At 38.8% G+C, this 21,201-nt stretch overlaps 1 protein-coding gene across 2 annotated transcripts in view; it reads left to right on the top strand.

Annotated features, from left to right (window-relative positions):
- The window catches only part of PIGN (phosphatidylinositol glycan anchor biosynthesis class N), a 450,907-nt gene that overhangs the window by 272,493 nt on the left and 157,213 nt on the right, over window positions 1-21,201 (top strand). The window lies entirely within an intron of this gene.

Genomic DNA, 21,201 nt, shown 5'->3' with positions numbered 1-21,201 from the left:
TAAAGCTGTACTCCGGGCAGAAAATTGTTTGTTTAAAAATATTCTCCAGCAGCCATGTAGCATATAAATCCACTTTGTGTGCACTAATTGCCTTTCCAAACCCAAATATTACCTTGTAAATGTAGCAATCACATAACCATTGTGCTGTACATAGCCTGTGCAGAGAGCAGAGCTGTGGGAGGGACCCAGAATTCTCCATTCACTACAAACTGCCTGCAGAAAACTACAGGAGGGGGTGGAACAAGACCAGTCACATTGTACAAGAAGACAGAGCAGCAGTGACCAGTCTTTTATACAGGAAGCTGCTGCACAGAGACAATGTTTCACACTGGAGAGACAATGTTTGACACTGGAGAGACAATGTTTGACACTGGAGAGACAATGTTTCACACTGGAGAGACAATGTTTGACACTGGAGAGACAATGTTTGACACTGGAGAGACAATGTTTGACACTGGAGAGACAATGTTTGACACTGGAGAGACAATGTTTGACACTGGAGAGACAATGTTTCACACTGGAGAGACAATGTTTCACACTGGAGAGACAATGTTTCACACTGGAGAGACAATGTTTCACACTGGATTATTGCACAGATTTGGAAGCAATAAAAAAACACACACCAAGATTCAAGGAAGAATACACAGGGCTCTTGTATTTAAACCAGGGATCTCCAAACTATGGCCCTCCAGGTGTTGAGGAACTGCAAGTTCCATGAGGCCTTGCAAGACTCCCAATGGCAGAGGCATGATGGGACTTGTAGTACTTCAACAGCTGCTGGGCCATAGTTTGGAGACCCCTGATTTAAACAGCCCTGTATAAAAAGTTGGGTACTGGAAAATTACTGAAACCACCTTTTCTCAATAAAGTCCCTATAAATAGGTGAAATACCATATACACAGATGAGACTCATATGACATGCAATTTCATTTCTAATACAAGATTTGTTACAGACTTTTTTGGGTGCTTCTTTGTCATTTTATTCACACTGAGTGCTTTCAGTTACAGATTTTGAAAACTAGCTCTAGGCCCATTTTTCCATTTAGCTCTGCAACCTCTTATTTCACATAATAAAGCTAGTATCAGAAATGAGGGAGTTAAATTGCTGGTCTGTGTTTTTTCATGCTCTGTTGATCTGCCAGCTTAATAATCAAAACAGAAATAAAATCAATATTGGTGCTGCTTAAGTGAGGAATTGGATTCAGAAACACGGTTGGAACCATGCAGTTAACAGCTGAAAAAAATTAACTGGAAATGCAGAAGTGAGCGATGCTGACAGAAAATAGATTACAAACATAACCATAAAAACAGGTTTATTTTGATATCACTGAAATTGTGAATCTTACTTTATTGTTGTTTTTGCTGGTGTGTTTACTAGTATGATGAGAACGTATACCCCTGAATCACTGATCAGATATTAGCTCTCTATGTGTATAGGGTGGTCAGCTCATAGCTAATATCGGACTAATTGCTGCAGGATGCAAGCTATTTAAGCTGTTTGTATGAACTGATTCATCTAGCTTTAATGCTTCCTCTGTCCTCATCATGGAATGCTTTATGAAAGGCGCTACAGTAGTACTTGGCTAAACTGGTTTTTGGCTGGCAAAAATAAAGGTGACTGCGCTTGCTATTTTACGGCTCTTTCTGACTCTACATATTTTGGAGGCACTCTGCTTACTTCTGAAAGTGGATTTTTCAGTAAAGCCCCTTTTACATGGGTGGACCGATCAAGTCTGCCTGTCTGCTTTTCAGGCAGACCCAATTGGACTATCCATTGCCCTTTGTGGAGTGGCAGATGTAAACAGACGTGTTTGTGTACACCCTTCTGCATCCAATCTGGTAAAAACAGATGGATGAGGGATCCATTCCCTTCTGTCTATTGGATTGGATTACAGTCAGATGTAAATGGACAGGTGGTCTATTTACATCTGACCTCCTCTAGAGGAAAGTGGGCTCTGTCCATGTCCTCTCTGCATAAGCGAAGCAACAATGGACCTGTCATCTGCCTACTTAGCGGGGATCAGCGGACAGAACCCCCGATGAGCAGGTGGAGTCTGCTTGTGTGAAAGGGGGTGTAAGTCTGCATGAATAAATTTGTGATATGTCACAATACAGAGCAACAGTATCATTGTTTAAAATTAAAAAAACGTACTTTTTATAAATAAATGCAGTCCTTGAGCACCAGGCAAGTGATTTGCCTAGGCTGAGATGATGTCATCAGCCCACTGCAGACAAGTGGGAGCTTTTTCTCAGTCTCTTCCCCCAGTAATAGGACTTCAACATGGTACCTTTTTGGAAAGTCAGGGTCAATCTGTGTCAGACATTTGTGCTAGGAACTGCACAGGCACCAGGAGTTACACATTGTACGTTGCTGTATTGTCTCTGAATCAACACCTCATTCCAGGAAGTACATTTTGACATTGGATAGTGCATGGCATAATCCAGGAGATAAAAGCAGATAAAAAATGATGGTGGGGGGGCGCATTGGGGTGTGTACTGTGATTTATTTAAACGGTAATAAATAGGTCAAGATGTTAAACATCTACAGTACATGACACTTACAGTGCTTGTAAGCCCTCACCTTGTAAAACAACCAATTGAGTTTAAAATAAAAATGAAAGGTAAAACATTTGTGTATAGATATAAGAAAAATTATAAATACCTTTTTTCCCCTTTTTTATAAGCGATCACATTCCCTCTGCTCTCAGCTACATAAGAGCTGGGGGAGGAGAAACTGCAACACACTGAGCTTCCTAGTGAAAGGCTGGGCAGCTGGGGGGTGTCAGGACAAGTCTGACCATTGGTGGAGAACAGCTTGAGAACTGACCGCACTGTGCTCTCCTTCCTAGTATAATCCATTTTTAATAGGAAAGCAGATGGACTGGCAAGAACACCAGGGATTACACACAAAGGGAGCAGTACAAAGATATTAAACCTACTATTACCATAAAAATGGTGTCAGTATATTCTGAAGAAGGAACATGAATCACATAACAAGTAATTTGTTTTCATGAAACAAGGAGCCACCTGGCTCCCTTGTCAGCAGCACCATTGCACTCTTTGTGGTCCTTTTGCTTTCCAACAAATACAAAATACCAACTTTGTTGCATAGGCTTCTGCTTTGAGAAGCCCTGTCTCTGCATCCTTCTCTCTTCTTCCTTGGTTCTCTTGCTCACAGCTCCATGCTGCAGAGGTCCACACTCTGACCTCTTGATAGGAGCCCACCTGACCCCTGGCTAGAGCCCTGTCTCCAAAATGGGAGCCCTGAGCTATACTTATGCAGGCCATACATGGGTCGAATTCTGAATGAATTTTTTTTTTTTCAGAAATCGTAACTAAGAAGTTTTATTAAAATGTTGCACCATTAGTGGGCCGCAGCATCGTCTGATTGGGTCACACCTACAAATCATTGGATTCAGGTATTCCAATCACCTCCATGGCCACAGGTGTATAAAATCAAGCACCTAGGCATGCAGACTGCTTCTGCAAACATTTGTTGCTCTCAGGAGCTCTGTGAATTCAAGGGTGGTACCTTGATAGGTTAGCACCTGTGCAATAAGTCCATCCATGAAATTTCCTTGCTACTAAATATTCCACAGTCAACTGTTAGTGGTATTATAACAAAGTGGAAGCAACTGGGAACAACAGCAACTCAGCTGCGAAGTGGTAGGCCACATAAAATGACAGAGCGGGGTCAGCGCATAAGTCGCCAACTGTCTGCAGAGTTAATAGCTAAAGACCTCCAAACTTCATGTGGCCTACAGATTAACACAACAACAGTACCTTGAGAGCTTCATGGAATGGGTTTCCATGGCCGAGCAGCTGCATCCAAACCTTACATTACCAAGTGCAATGCAAAGGGTCGGATGCAGTAGTGTAAAGCATGCCGCCTCTGGATTCAAGAGCAGTAAAGACATATTCTCTGGAGTGACGAATCACGCTTCTCTGTCTGGCAATCCGATGGACTGTGTTTGGCGATTTCCAGGAGAATGGTACTTGCCTGACTGCATTGTGCCAAGCGTAAAGTTGGTTGAGGGGGGATTATGGTGTGGGGTTGTTTTTCAGGGGTTGGGCTTGGCCCCTTTGTTCCAGTGAAGGGAATTGTTAAGGCTTTTTTGTGACTTGAACTTGATAAAGGGCTGTTTTGCCCGAAACAGTTGTTCTTTGCTCCTCTTTTGAATAAAGACAAAGCAGGAAGATCTGTGCTACATCCCATTTATTTTTTGGATCCATATGTGTAGCATTGTTTGGGAGCCCGCTGGATATTTTAAACCATGAATATCTAAAGATTGCAACACATGCGGCACCTATTTTATGTACCCTTTTCTAATACTTGCAGATTCTTTTCATGGGCTTGGTCTCAGTAAAGAGCAGCAAATAATTCCTAAGAAGCCTCTTCGGTTTCATCTTCCAGGGAAAATAAAATAAATAAGGTTGCTACTCACCAAATGTTCCTCTTCTGCTCCAGATAATGAATCTGCTATTCACATTCGACTTACCATCACTATTTTTAGCTTTAGTTTTTGCTGTATATTTTTGTGTCTTATATACTTTATCTCAGCAACCTGAATCTGGTAAATATTTCACCATACCCTGGCTTTGGAGGTGAAAAGCTGGCGCAGATACAAGATTACTTTGTTGACGTTTTAGAACTTTCCTCAGCTTGTTAATATATAAAAGCTTTTGGTTTTAGTGGTGAGAACAAATGTCATCTGCACTGTTATTAGCAGAATAATCTCTATGCCCTTATGACCATTTTACTAGACTATAACAAATACCAAGTTAAAAGTTCACTTGTAAAGGAAGAGCGGGTCTGAGAGCACAGAGATAAAATAGATTGCCTGTATTTTTGAACATAACATATTTATGGTATTTCATGCATAAATGGACACGAATTCAGGGAAAATCATAAATGTTCAAGTCAAGTACGTTTCTGCAAAATTGTGGTTTGAACACAGTGTAGGGTTTGTTCCCCATTAATTGTATATTTATAAAATGGAAAGTAGGCTTGCTTTGGTTAATTGTTATCATGTAATTGAACACTTAAATAGTTCTATAAAATCTGAACTCATGCTTTTTTTGTAAACAATTCATATGTTGCTATTTTGAAAATGCATATTATGATGAGACCTGACCTTTTAGAAGCCTTTTTTTTTTTTTGAACAATTTCTGGCCTAAAAGCATTTTAATATCTAGAACTGGGATATTTTAAGCCCCACTCACAGACTCTCATACACTTTCATATGTAATAAGTCAGGACTCCCAAAATTGTCTTTCAGTGTTTATAGCAGAAAGTTTTTTGGAGAGTTAAAGCTGATCTTCAAAGGCACAGCTAAATACATATCTGTGAACTGCTTTACCTGTCAGAAAGTTACGTTTATTTCCTAGCCAGTGTTGTGATTCCTGCCAGAAGGCATAGCTTAGTTATGATCTCATTGTCCTCCAATGCTGGTCATGTCTCTGCTTTCTCCTTCTTCTAGAAGGCTCCTACTGTTAGGCTGACAGAAATGTAGTACAGTAGAACCCTTATTGATTCAGAGCTGTGTCCTTGCTGCTTCCATTCTGAGTCCTGGTTTTCAGATGATTGTGGGAATCTAATATAAAGACAGATTTAAATAGTTCAACTAGCTTGTAAGGATTTACTCTTTCTGACTGGCTCCTTGCAATCCAGCATCCCACTCCAGTCTACCTGCCTCTTGATGTACTTCTGTTAATTCTAGCAGCCATGCTGCTCAGCCTCCTTTTCCTTAGTGATACTTCCACAATCTGGGCTTCTTCTGGCTCCCGCACGCGGACAGTATGTCTGCAGTATTTCAAATTAGTTTTTGCCAAGAAACACCCTCTTCTTATTCTCCCTTTAGCTTTGATTGGTCATTCCTTCCCAAGACACTTGGTTTTAAAATCACTGCTGCTCTGCATGCACTTTTTATAGGTTTTTCAAGCATGCCTGACTATCTGCCTTTTCATGAATCAGGTTACCAGTGTACTGGCCTTTTTCCTCTTCATGACTATATTTTCACCTGATGCCCAGACTAACTCCCTGCCTGCAATAGGTGAAAGTACACCTGCAAGCTAAAATCCATGACCACCTGTACTGGGATGAGTTTTACATAGCTTTATTTGAAAATACATACTGTACTTGAATTAACTGGCAATCTGGCCTTATCTTTGTAATTCATTAATTATCTGTCATCTAACCATTTCTTATTTCATTTAGAGATATACAATAGATAGTGCTTTTTAAGCTCCCATGATTGCACACCATTGACAATTAGGAGGCCCAAATCTTCCTTTTGCTTATTTATTTTATTTATAAAGGTGAATAAAGCACCTGGACCGGATGGCATACATCCACGGGTCCTTAAAGAATCGAGCTCTGTCATTTCAAAGCCATAGTTTCTCATTTTTAGGGACTCTTTAATGACCGGCATAGTACTACTGGATTGGTGTAAGGCCAATGTGGTGCCAATATTTAAAAAGGGGTCAAAATCTTTACCAAGTAATTATAGACCTGTTAGTTTAACTTTTATAGTTAGGAAGATACTGGAGAGTTTAATAAAAGACCACATAGATGAGTTCTTGCTGGAAAAAATATTTTAAGCAACAGACAGCATGGATTCATGAAAGACAGAAGTTGTCAAACAAATCTGATTTCTTTTTATGACGAGGTGAGCAAAACCTTGGACAGAGGGGTGGCGGTGGACGTGGTATACTTGGATTTTGAAAAAGCATTTGACACAGTTCCCCACACAATGCTAATGTGTAAGGTAAAGTGTACGGGCTTGGAAAAATATGTATGTAAATAGATAGAAAACTGGCTAAAAGATCGTATTCAAAGAGTAGTGGTTAATGATTCATGCTCTGAATGGTCTAGGGTTGCCAGTGGTGTACCCCAAGGTTCAGTAGGAACCTTACTTTTTAATATATTTATAAACGATATAGGGTCTGGGATTAAAAATCCCATTTCAGTCTTTGCAGATGACTTCAAGCTTTGTAGTGGAATAACGTCCTTACAGGATGTCTCCAACTTACAAGCCGACCTCAATGCACTGTTTAATTGGGCAACTATGTGGCAAATGAGGTTTAATGTTGATAAATGTAAGGTTATGCACTTGGGGGCTAAGAATATCCATGCATCATACATACTAGGGGGAGTACAACTGGGGGGCTCAATGGTGGAGAAGAATCTGGGAGTTCTGGCAGATCACAAGCTTAATAATGGCATGCAATGCCAAGCTGCGGTTTCTAAAGCGAGCAAAATCCTCTCTTGTATTGAAAGAGGTATAGACTCCAGAGAGATATATCACTTTACCAATGTACAAATCATTTGTAAGACCTCATCTGGAATAAGCAGTTCAGTTTTGGGCACCAATTCAGAAAAAGAACATTGGGGAACTGGAGAAAGTACAGAGAAGGGCAACCAAACTGATAAGAGGCATGAAGGAGCTCAGCTATGAGGAAAGATTAGAGGAACTGAATTTATTCTCTCTTGAGAAGAGGAGATTAAGGGGCGATATGATCAACATGTCTAAATACATCAGTGATTCATATAGTGAACTCGGTGTAGAGCTATTCACCCTGAGGTCATCATAGAGGACAAGGGGGCACTCTTTGCATCTGGAGTAAAAGAAATTTAAATTCCAAATACGGAAAGGTTTCTTCACAGTGAGAGCTGTGAAAATGTGGAATAGACTCCCTCAAGAGTTGGTTCTGGCCAGGTAAGTGGATTGCTTCAAAAAAGGCCTGGATTGTTTCTTAGATACACAGAATATAACTGGATACTAACATTTATAGGTAAAGTTGATCCAGGGAATATCCGATTGCCTCTTGGGGGATCAGGAAGGAATTTTTTTCCCTGCAGGTGCAAATTGGATCATGGTTTGCTGTATTTTTTTGCCTTCCTCTGGATCAACTGTGGGTTTAGGATTGTAACTTTTTTTTTTTTTTAATGGTTGAACTGGATGGACTTTTTTTTTCAGCTAGACTAACTATGTAACTATTTTATGTAACCCAAAAAATAGGTGGGTGGGGGAATATTTCTCATACCAGTATAGTTAGAATACTAAGTCTAGATATATTATTATTATTGGGGTTCCCAAAAATTATAAAATACCAGTGGGTGATTTAGCCCATTAGACTGTGACTGTAATAGAAATGTCAATTTAAGGAAGCCTTTAATCAAAAATCTGTTCATTGTGTAAAGCTGCAGCCTGTAAATATTATGGCTGTACCATCAAAAATGGCATTTAAAGTAGTCCAGTCAAATCCTAACAATACTTAAACCTGCTCCCACCCCCATTATAAGTCTATTGCACCTACCCTGTAAAGTGCTGAGGGCACTCCTTTACAGGGTATGTACAATAGACTTAGAATGGGGGTGGGAGCAGGTTTAAGTATAATTAGGATTTGACTGGACTTCCATTTTCAGAGGCATCCACCATGTTAATACAGAACACAAAAATTTTAGCTACTTAAAAAAAAAAAAACAGACTACTGCAAAATACTGCATTTACCTAGAAAAGCAAAACATAGAAAATGAAAATTATAGTATATGGTTTTGTATTTAAAATAAATAATAACTATACATAACATGCACTGGCTTCTTTCTCTTGAGATGCCATTTTTTGCAGTTTACAAGTAAACATTCCACAGAGTAAGATCTTTTATAGATCTTATATAGTCTTGCAATACTGCTAGAACAAGGAGTTTTCATGAAGAAAATAAATCTGAGATCATTGTGTGAAAAATCTGGATACTTAGTGGCTAGTAATTACATAGTTTAATTATCATTTTTAGTTTAGTTACTCAACTGCAATTACAAAATAATTTTGCAGTTAATAACATGTCTTTTGCTAAAAATGAGTAATCTTGATAAATGATGTTCATAGGTAAATGGCAAACTGTGACTTGACTACAAATTTATTCAAATGAAAATTAAGATGGAGTGCATTTTGGATGATGGTGTACTAGGTGGGACAAGGTATATTTCCCTACTATAGGTTGTACTTCTCCCAAAACAGAACTGTGTAAATGCCTTGAAGCAGATAATAATATTAACCATTAAAATGGTACTAAAGTCAAAATTTTACTTCAGGTTTGTCAGCCCCCTATTTTGCTGCCTCCAAAAAGTGTCAGTTGAACCCTCAAGTCTTTAAGACCACTCTACTTGATTGATCCTGTAGCAAAAATTAAAAATACACAGCTACTTTTAAAAGTGCTTCTAAAATATTCTTCTCTGTGCCATTATCAGTAGAATATCTCTACGTATCTTGCTGTTTTATTTATTTACATTTATTTTCTGTTGCAAAAAGAGGACATGCAGGAACAGAGACATCAATGGCCAACTTTCTCATAGGTTGCATTCATACAAAATATTGTACAATTGTAATGGGGAAGGAAAACAGCAAAGTTATAAGAACCATTTAAGACAATAGGTAAATGCGAAAGAACCAACTAAAAAGAGAAGTAGTAGTGAAGAGTTGCCTAAACATTATCCTTCATATCGTGTTCCCTGGGTCACCTGTCAGATATTTTTTTTTTATCCTTCTTGTGAAGAAACATAAGGGTAGGTATGGGGACAATTTAGTAATATATTGCTCTTTCTTGTTGGAATATGTGGTCTCTTTAGCATTCTAACTGCACATTTTCTTTATGGTTGAGCTAAGAATGCAGAGGCCCTGTTTGTGGAAGCTTGTAAAGTAGCTCACATTGCTGTCAGAAGGACTGTGTCTTCAATTAATCATTGATATCTAAATGCCAGATACATTTTGTCAGTAGCCAGGATGAGAGAGAAGATAGTAGTGGAGATATAGTAAATGTACTTTGTAGAATCTGTGACAGTAATTTAACAATAGCCCCAGTTGAAGAATATTGGGTCCCTGGTTATCGCGAGTTACTGTAATATGGTTTATCAAAGCCAATGAAAGCATAATATAGATGCTTTAGAATTGTTTTCTTAAATGAGGATAAAAGTAGGTTCTAAATCAGTTTGAAAGCAACAGGTGTTCATCTGTTATATTTAATTGATTTGCTTTGGTCCATCTCTTGGCAGAATCTATCAGAGCATAACTTTCCAAGCTATCTGAGTGAGTTTTATAAGCATAATCAAATTAGCGCTCCCATCTGTGGAAATGTTTACTAATATCCAAAATGGTGGTTCTTTGCTTAGGGTTTTCAGTTTTCTTAACCCCTTGCCGAACAGTGTATGCATATATGCTGCTCCACAGAAGTGGGCATTTTTCCATGTAATCGCATTTGTGTGTACTTGTGTTTGTGCTAGAAGCATTCTCAATAGCCACAGCTACAGATCTTGTATTAACAATCCGAAGCTGGGAGGACTGGCTCCTGATCACATAATTACTGTGAATAGAACCTTCCCCAGTACTCCCCAATGGGGAAAATTACATGGGAGGGGGGGAATCTCCTAAAACTGGAGCAGACAGAATCCAGAGCAGCTGTGCATAGTGACCAATCACATTCTAACTTCAGCTTCTTCAGTTAAACTTTGAAAAGGAACGCTGGAAGCTGATGGGTTACAATGCTTAGCTGCTCCAGATTCTGGGTGCTCCAGTTTTAGTAAATTCCCCTTGCATATTTTTCTCCTTGCAAATAAAAAATGTCTGTGTGAAAGTTAAAATAGTTGGATCAGTATCTAGAACTAGAACCGTCAGGGTCAAGGTTATTGTCAGTTTTTCATTGGGATTGATTTACTAAAGAGAGAGAGTGCAACATGTGGTGCAGCTGTGCACAGAAACCAATCTGCTACTAAATTTTTTTATTTTTTTTTTCCAAAATCTTAATTGAACAAGCTGACGTTAGAAACTGATTGGCTACCATGCACAGCTGCACCAGATGTTGCACTCTCCAGGTTTAGTAAATCAACCCCCATTATGTTTTAGGTTGGATTCAAAGAATTTTATTTTTTTAACTGTTGGTGTAATTGTAAGTGCCAGTGTTGCAGTCAGAGTGTTTTAGGTAGGTTTTCTAAAAAATTTGATCTACTATTGTTATTGTTTCTGGACCCTACTGCTGGTAAAAACAACAAATAATGTGCACAAATGTAGTATCACTGTGAATGTTAGGAGTAGAAGAATTTATTCTGGGTTGTTCTTTGGTGGTGGGCAAGAAATGTACAGCTAAATAAAAAAAAAAAAACCTTTGATAATAAAAATAAGATCAGGAAATATCCATTAATATTTATCACCAAATGAATGCCCAACGTGTCCTGAAAAAAACGAGATATAATTCTTAGTTGCAAAGATGTAAACAGTTTTACTAACACATGCCATAGTTGCAAAACTGGTAAAGTGTAGGATTTGTTTTGTCCTTCCTCACTAAGGGGTTAATAAAGTCCGGACACTGTCTACTAACTGGTTGTTTTGTAACTAATAGTATCTAGTATTGCATATAGAAAACTAGTCTCATCAAACTTCAAGAATCGTTTTCCTTCAGGTGGATTTATTGGAATGATGTCCTAACGTTCTAAAAGTAAAAGGAGGATGCCAAACTATTCAGTTGGATTGTGCCAAAAGAGTCCATAGGTTGGATATGTGAATAAAGATCTTAATACAAAAATTAAATGCATTTAAGGAGCTGTTGTACATGAGAAACAGTTTGCATTTTTATCTTTTCAATCCTGAGTTTTACACTGCTCTATTAATCTCCTTCTTGATGGGGTGAGCTCCACTAGGAGTCTGCTTGCTCAGCGGAGAATCTGTCCGTTGATCCCCACTGAGTAAGCCGATGACTGGTCCATGTCTGCTCCGCTTAAGCAGAGCAAGACACAGCCTGATGTACTTTATGGATGGTTGGATGTTAACAGACCTCCTGTCCTTTTACACCCAATTTCCATCCAATCTGCTAGATGGATGGGGAACAGATCCCCATCCGTCTGTTTTTAGCGGATAAGATTGGATCAGATGTAGGCAGGTGTAAACGGACACATGTCTATTTACATCCGCCGCTCTATAGAGAATAATGGAGGGTCTGATCAGGTTTGCCTAAAAACTAAGAAACAGACCCGATCAGTCCGCCCGTGTGAAAGGGGCCTTACACACCATACCAGGAAGATGAAACCACTTTCTCTGTTACAGTAAAGAATGCAGTGGTGTCACAGATCTGCTCCCAACCTGATAAATGGAAAGTGATAGAGCAGTAGCATATTGATGGGGTCACTTCTCTGCTCTCTCTACTTTCTCTTCTTGTTAGCTTGATCCTTTTTCAGCATTTTTGAATGTAGCACACCTGATTGGCTCCCAGTGCTTCCCCTCCCTCTCCTGGTCTTAGTTCTGCTGTGGAGGGGATTGCAAAAGCCTGGTATTAAGTGAAATTCAGATACTTACAATAGTTGTGTTAAAAAAAAAATACATTTAATGATTAATGAATACAGAGCTTTATTAATATGTGTCTTTTATATGTGCCTGAAGGTTAGATTTAAGGTCAAACCTAATACCTTTGCACACTTTTTCTGTTGTCTATAAATAATGTCTTGGTGGAAGGTTTTGCTGACTCTTTTTAAAATTAAATCTCAATTAAAAGCTTTTGCCAACTCTTCAAATATTCACAATGAAGTGAATGACTAATACAAATTCAGCATAATAGAGTTTCTATAGGTTTGAAGGCTTTTAAAAGCCTAGATGCTTGATATGGCATGTAGAGATCTTTAATTCTAATTGTTATTTTATTAATATAGTTATATTGTTGGATTGCTATCCATCTGACACTTTAAGATAATCAATTATGATTTACTTCTATTTATTTTATATCCCGATAAATAAGAACATTTATCCACAGCATCATATCTGAAAGCCTATTTCCAGCTTTTCAGTCAAATTTGAGAAAACCCCACAATATGTTTATTATGTGTTCCTATTTAAACATCATGACTAATTTTTTTTACAACATATTCCTCACATTTTTAGATGTTTCTCAGGAGAATGTATTATGCGTAACTGCAAGTTTTTGTTTTTTTTAACAATGTCAAAGTAAGCCTGTCCCAAGTTTGTCCTCATTATGCATACAATGCAAGAAGCCTAGCCTCTACCCCATTAACTCTTTGTTGAGGCAGACCATATTTAAATCTAATTACAATTGATAATAAAGGTTGGCCTGCTCATTACAGTCAGGGTTAATTATGCATACAAGGGAGAGGTGCAGCGCTAGCTAAATAAATAAATATACACTTATATACTTGATAAATCAGTAAAAAGTGCTATTAAAGTGCAAAACGGTGACTAAATGATGAATATAGTCCATAGCGTGCTCAGAATCCGAGAGAGTCCTTTAAGAGCTCCAATCCCTGGATTCGTGGATGAGGTGATAAAGGTAAAAATTGCGCACTCACCAAATACGCAATTCAAATGCGCATTCAAAGCTGATATTCCAGGGTCCTCATATGGATCTGGTCAGATCTGGTCACAGAAAGCCCTCCGCCACCTGGTAGTGTATTCCACACATAGAAGAAAAGGCCGCTCTGCAGATGTAAAGGACTCCCACCAGAGCCCAAAGAACAAAGGAGGCCAGATAGTGTGATACCTTATAGGCAAGGGGTATTTATTCCCAAAAACACACAGTATAGTATACAGGCAGAGGCAGGAAGGATACTGACCATGCAATGGATAGGTAGGTAATAGATGGCCGCCGGGGCCCTCGTGGCGCCGGTCGGCGTGACGTCACACCGCTTGTAGCCGCTCCCTGACGCGTTTCGTGCGAAGGCACGTAGTCATAGGGGGTTAGCTTACAGCAGTGGACGTCAGTGTAAGCCCTAAATAGGGAAAGTGGCGCATGCGCTGTAATCGCGCGCCATTTTCCCATCAACACATGTCTCCGTATCGGGCGCCATTTTCATGTAGCCCGCCAAACAGCGCATGCGCGAGCGCTGTCAGCGCGGAGTAAACGGCATATCAATGATCACCAGGGAAAGGTGTGTAGCCCAGCGACCTGTGCATGGAGATAATTAAAGGCAGTCTCATGGGCAATTTAAGAACACCATCAATACCAGGTTACTAATTTTCATAGCAAAATGATCATCAGAGGGACATCTTACCCAAAGCCTTATATATAGATATAGATAAAAGCAAACAATATGCCCACAAATTAATCAGCATATTAATCAGTATATTAATCAGCAATACGAAAAAAATAATAAAAATCAAATATGAATGTAGAATGTCAAATGGTCAAATTTAAAATGAGGTTATACCTGGTGGTCATTGCTAATGCCACACTCTTTAATAAACTCACATTCAAAATATCAAAATACAGAAACATATGACATACTAAATATAATATAATATAATGCAAAACATGTATAAAATCACTCGATTAAAACAAATTAAAACCACATATAAAATATATTTAATATAGAGAAACATATCTCCTCATATATAATTAATATATAAAAATATATAAAAAGTGATTTCACTATGACCCAAAACCATAAAACCGAAAAAGGATGAGAGACAATAAAGTAATAGGATAAAAAAGATGCTAACTGTTGTCAATGAAACAATTAATGTCCATGTCTATGTTAAGTCCTTTAGGACGCATACAGTCAATATGATAAATCCATTTAGTTTCCATCTGGGAAACCGCTTTCTTTTTATTCGTTCCCCTCCAATGGTTTTGTACTACATCAATTCCTACAAATGTCAAGGAAGATGGGTCTCTGTTATGATGAGTCCTATAGTGCATTGACAACGAGTGCTCTTTATAGCCTTTTTTCACATTGTTAACGTGTTCCCGCAGTCGGTCTCTAAGTCTCCTGGTAGTACGACCTACGTACTGTTTCTTACACGGACATTGCAAAAGATAAACCACATATCTGCTATTGCATGATATGAAGTTGTTAATCTTGTAGTTCTTCCCGGTACTAGTAGACGTAAAGTCATCAATCCTCTTTTTCCTATGTCCATTACATGTGCATATAATACAATTATTGCACGGGAAAAATCCGACCATATTGTTAAAAAACGTAGTTTTAGTAGGGGGGTTGACGATATTAGGGGCTATCGTGTTTCTCAAAGGTTGTGCCCTCCTGAACATAATCTCCGGCTTGTCCGGCAAGATCCTCGCCAAAACTGGATCCGCTTTAAGAATTTTCCAATTTTGGTTAATTATTCTCGTAATTGTTTTGAACTGAGCAGAAAATGTAGTCACAAAAGGACAAATCTTGGAAGGTTTACAAGTGGGATTATCAGTCAATAATGACTCCCTGTCCATATTTGCCACCTCTTGCATGATACGAGTGAGATGAGATTGCTCATATCCTTTTTCAATAAACCTATTACGCAAAATAGAGGCCTGTGCGTGGTAGGTGTCCACTGAGGTACAGTTTCTCCGGATTCTGAGAAACTGACCCTTGGGTACATTGGAAAGCCACAATGGATGGTGGCAACTGCTAATGGGAATGTAGCTGTTGCGATCCGTCTCCTTAAAAAAGGAAGAGGTTGCAACAGCCCCATTGGAGTTAATTAATGTTAAGTCTAGAAAATTAATGCTGGTCTTACTATATTCATAGGTAAGTCTGATGTTGAGCATATTATTATTGAGAGTCCCAAAGAAGTTCACAAGTGCTTGTTTTTCTCCTCTCCACAAGAGCAAGATGTCATCTATATATCGTTTATAAAAAACGAGCTCTGGCCAATCCCTGGCATAAATGACATCTTCCTCCCACCTGGCCATGAATAGGTTGGCCAGGCTGGGAGCGAACTTTGCTCCCATAGCCACACCCCTTTTTTGAAGATAAAAAATACCATCAAACCAAAAATAGTTTGTAGTCATAGTGAAATCTAAAAGAGTGAGGATAAAAGTTTGATGCAAAATAGACAACTCAGATTCTTTCAGGTAAAATTCAACTGCTTCCATACCATGGGAGTGATTAATACTGGTATACAATGATGTAACGTCTGCCGTTACTAAAAATGTATCTCCATCCAAGGGAAGGCTCCTAATTTCTTGTAGGACCTGCTTCGTGTCCCTAAGATAGGAAGGCGTAGTTCGTACCAAAGGTTGCAGGAAGCAGTCAATGTATTGTCCAGCTCTGGAGCACAAGGATCCGATCCCACTTATGATGGGTCTGCCAGGAGGATTCAGTGGATCCTTATGCACCTTCGGAAGGATATACATAACTGGTAGTCTAGGAGCAGAGGGACATAAAAACTCTCTCTCTTTTTTATTAATTATTTTATCCTGGTATCCTTTGGTAATGATATCCTTAAGAGATTTTTTATACATATTTAAAGGGTTTTTTGACAAAACACAATATGTCTCAGTGTCGCTAAGGATGTTTTGCACTTCCCTGGTATACTTTTCTTTATCCATTATTACCACACCTCCTCCTTTATCGGCGGGGCGTATGACTAAATCCTTGCGGTCAAGGAGGGAGTCAATCGCTATAGAAACCTCCCGATTATTCTTGTGGTTCTTAGTTTTAACGCCAGCCAAATCTTTGAGAACTGTCTCCTTAAACACATTTACATAGCTAAGAGCCTGTGGAGGGGGGTTGTACAAAGATGCATTACGCAAATTAGAATGAATATTAGTACTAGGTACATTCCTAATGATAGGATTCTGAGAAAAATACCTTTTCAATGATAATGACCTAATGAATCTGTGTACATCAATGAATGTATGGAACTTATCAAGTTTCTTATGTGGGGCAAATTTTAATCCCTTGTCTAATAAACCCATTTCTAGGGGTGTAAGTTCCTTTCCACTGAGATTAAAAATACCCTTTTCCTTTACGTTTTTCTCTTTTTTGGGTTTATTGACCCTTTTGCCTCCCCTTTGTCCTCTGTTCGAGCGCTTCTCTTGCGCGTATTCCCCTCCCCTAAAAAATGCATCGGGGTTGATTTAGAATTAGAATTATCACCCTGATGTCTAGGGTTGTTAGATGGAGGCGGAAAATAAACATTAGTGCCAAATGGTGGGTCATGCTGGTATCCCCCCTGTTGTTCATTATACACTCTAGGACCATTTGGTGGATTATATTGATATTGGTATTGATAACCCCCTTGGTTTTCACCATATGTTCTGGGGCCGGATGGCCTCCAATTACCATCTCTTGATGGTGTACCATAGTAGTTTGCAGGGGAATTATAGTTGTTTGCAGGGGAATTGTAATAGACATTCCTTTTATTGTTGTTATGCCCATTAGTAGGCTTCTTGTTATGGTAGTGAGCAGGTTTTATGAATTGATTATTTCTATAACCTTGGTCTGGATACCATTCACAATTCCTAGACCCTATATTCTCATCGGGCATAGATTGCAATGGTTCAAAACGATTAAATGTTTGTATGTTGTTTCTCATAGGTAATTGATACTGATTAGATTTCATGGGATGGTGTTGGGCGGGACCTTTCCAACCATTCTTTTTCTTGGATGGTTTGGATACATATGTAGTGACCTCCATGGGTGTGGGAGAGACTGTGACAGTCTCTTCATTAATTGTTTGCCACTTAAATACTCTATTCTCCGCATAGTCTTTATGGTCACGTATATATTTCCTGCGTTTTTTAATTCGTTGTTCTTTTTCGATATGTTCTAGAAAAGTTTTAAGATTATCTGATTCTGTTCTATAGTCATCTTTCTCTTTAAATGGGGTAAGTTTATCCCGTATGTTATTAATTTCACCATCCAGATACCCTAGTTTCTTTCTTTTACGTAAAATAAGGAATTTCAATAAATCCAACCCAGCAGAATTGAAATACTGAAACCATTCGGACGTACTATTGACATCTCCTGTCTCTGGGGGAATATCCCATCTCAATGAGCGGGGAACCATATGTTCTTTTACATATCTATCCAGAAAGGAAATGTCCCAAAGCGTTCTGACCTCAGCTGAGGTCATATTACGTAACTGTATGAATAATCCCTTAATATCATCTGTATCCTCATTAATGGTAAACACATCATCTGATATCATCGGTCTCATAGACCTAATCTCAAAAATATCGGTCATTATGCAAAATTGCAGGATAGCAGCTCAACTTCAAATAGGTAAAAGTAAACAGTAATTCTCAAAATAAGTGAGCGCTTAAAACAGCTAATATAAAATCACTAAATAAAAGAAGGGACACGAAGCAAAATCATTGCACAGGGCAAGAAAGCTATGTTTATTATTTTAAAAAAATGAATTGATGAAAAAAAATGATGATCAGTGCCCTGCAGTGCCACCCACCAGTGCCCATCAGTGGAGCCCAGCAGTGCCATCCATCAGTGCCACCCATCAGTGCCCAGCAGTGCTGCCAGTTTGTGCCATCCATCAGTGCCACCCACCAGTGCCCAGCAGTGCTGCCAGTCAGTGCCCCTCAGTGCCCATCATCAGTGTCAGCTTATCAGTGCTCATCAGTGCCCGCCTATCAGTGCAGCCTATCAGTGCAGCCTCATCAACGCACATCCGTGAAGGAGAAAAATTACCTGTTTGCAAAACTTTATAATAGAAACAAAGAAAAACTTTTTTCTTTTCAAATGTTTTGCTCTTTTTTTGTTTATAGCGCAAAAAATAAAACACCCACTGCAGTGCCCAGCAGTGCCACCAGTCAGTGCCAGCAGTCAGTGTCAGCCCATCAGTGCTGCCTATCAGTGCCCATCAGCACTGCTTATCAGTGCAGCCTCATCAACGCACATCAGTGAAGGAGAAAAATTACCTGTTTGCAAAGTTTTATAATAAAAAAACAAAGAAAAACTTTTTTTTGCAAATGTTTTGCTCTTTTTTTGCTTATAATGCAAAAAATAAAACTCCCACTGCAGTGCCCAGCAGTGCCATCAGTCAGTGCCAACTATCAGTGCCCATCATCAGTGTCAGCTCATCAGTGCCTCCTATTAGTGCTGCCTATCAGTGCCCATCAGTGCTGCTTATCAGTGCAGCCTCATCAATGCACATCAGTGAAGGAGAAAAATGACCTGTTTGCAAAATTTTATAATAGAAACAAAGAAAAACTTTTTTTTAAATTTTTTGCTCTTTTTTTGTTTATAGCGCAAAAAATAAAACACCCAGCGGCGAGTAAATACCACCAAAAGAAAGCTCTATTTGTTTGAAAAAATGATAAAAATGTCATATGGGTACACTGTTGCATGACTGCGCAATTGTCATTCAAAGTGTGACAGCGCTGAAAGCTGAAAATTGGCCTGGGCAGGAAGGGGGTATAAGTGCCCTATAGGCAAGTGGTTAAAGAACTGGTGATGTATTATTAGGAAGAAGCTAGTTGAAAATTGTCTGTGGAGAAATGTGTATGATGGGAGCCATTTTTTATTTTAAAGTGTATATTACCCCAGCATTCCTGATATGTGTGTGTTGGACCATGTACTTGTGTTAAAAAGTATCCTGCTCTTTTCGTATTCCTTCCTTAGTGTGGATTCACACAAGTGTGGTGCAAATTGAAGTTCCATTTTCAACTAATTGACAAAGTAATTTTGCAGCATGTCAGGTCAGAATTAGACCAGGATCAGGTCAGGTTTACATCAGAATGAGTCAGGATTTTATCCTGTTCACAACTGAATGACGTGCAATTTAGAAGAGTTCCCATAGAAGTCTCCTGAGCTGGACCGCACTGCTCAGGGAACTGACAGGACTCTTTTTCACTTCACAGTGAATCTGCACTCCGGCTCCACTGAACATGTGTGAACAGGCACAATAGAAAGCAGTGTTCTTTCACGTCATGTGAAATTGGATGCGGTTCAAAACATGAAATACCTGCTGATCCTGCCAGTCCCCTCACTTTTCTTTTTCAAAATGGACCACACCAAGCATCAGAGCACATTCATCCTAGTGTGGTCAGTTTTCTGGCTGTGCTGGGGGCATAGCTTGCCTGTCCTCCAGTGGTCACTCTTGTGCTGACATGACCCCCTGCACAGCTATTCACTGGGAAGATCAGTGTATTGTTCTTTCTCTGCCTACTGCTGAAAGGCCCACCTGCCATCTCTGCCCCCGGTCCCCAAGCCCTCTATGCAGCTGAGAACAGCGATTTATGTGCTCTTATAAAAAAAAGTATTTAAATTTGTTTTTATACCTATACACAAATGTTTTGCTAGCTTTATATTTTAAACTGAACTGGTTGTTTTGCAAGGTGAGGGTCCACATATACTTTAATTCCTGAAAAGATTAAATATTTGAAATTGCTGGTGACAATGGACATCCTTGACCCATACCTTTTCCTAAATGTATTTAATTAGAGAGTAATTCCAGTATGATTAAGACTCAATGCACACTAGCTTTTTTTTAAGCTCAAAACAGGCTGGAAAAAAGGCAGTTAGAAGCATTTTAGTAGTGTTTAGGAGCTGATAACATACCATAACTTAGTTGGACTTCAGTATACTTCTTTGTGTGTCCACACCATGACAAGACATAAGTTTCTTTCTAGCTATGGAGCTGTGTGTCCTTAGGGAAGTAGAGTATACACATTGAAACAGCCTAAGATAGAGTCCCTGCCACAGCCCTACTGAAAGCTAATTGTTTATACATGTATAAAAATACTTTTTAAAAAAATGATTCTTTTCCTATTTAATTTTCTGACGATACAACAGTTTTCTAATATTATAAAAATGTTTTGAATGCAATGCTTCCATTGACAACAGTGCCCTTATTCAGTTTCTTAAATATAACAATGCAAAGCTCATCTTTTTTCATCCTTTCACCATCACCTTTCCTGTCTGTTGCTTAGAAGATTGTAAATAAGGCTCTTCTTCATAAGTCCATTCAGCTTATAGATAGATTTTTATGGGTTGAGTTGCATGCCTCTTTTTTTATTTCACTTAGGGACTCCCTTGAGTCCTTAACCCTTTGAGGACCAAGGGACGTATTTGTCCCATGTTTTTAATTGCCTGTATCATCTGATTAAGAACTTAAAATACTTTTTTTTTTTTTGGTTTGAGTCAAAATATTAGTTCTTATCAACAAATGGATCTATCTTTTTGCCAATAATTTCATGAAATGGCTTAGTTACAGCAACTGAAGTGTACGAACTTTAAAAACAAAAAATTGATTCTTTTGGCGTTCCGTAATCTTATGGTCCTCCAAAGGGTTAAGGCATTCCAGGACTGCTATTGATGCATCTTTCCATTTGAAAACAAAGCCTCCTGGAAGCACTCAGTTGACCCATTTCTTTTTGTGCGTGTGGTTTATGTGGTTCATGATTCTGCTCCCACATACCTGAAATATCACTTTTCCTTCAAAAACAAGGTGCTCATCCTCTCTGCGTTCT

Source organism: Staurois parvus, unplaced genomic scaffold (assembly GCF_062004578.1).
Source record: "Staurois parvus isolate SC_StPar_1 unplaced genomic scaffold, SC_StPar_1.0 ptg000153l, whole genome shotgun sequence".
NCBI classification, from domain to species: Eukaryota; Metazoa; Chordata; class Amphibia; order Anura; family Ranidae; genus Staurois; species Staurois parvus.
This window is presented reverse-complemented; position numbering and strand designations above follow the sequence as displayed.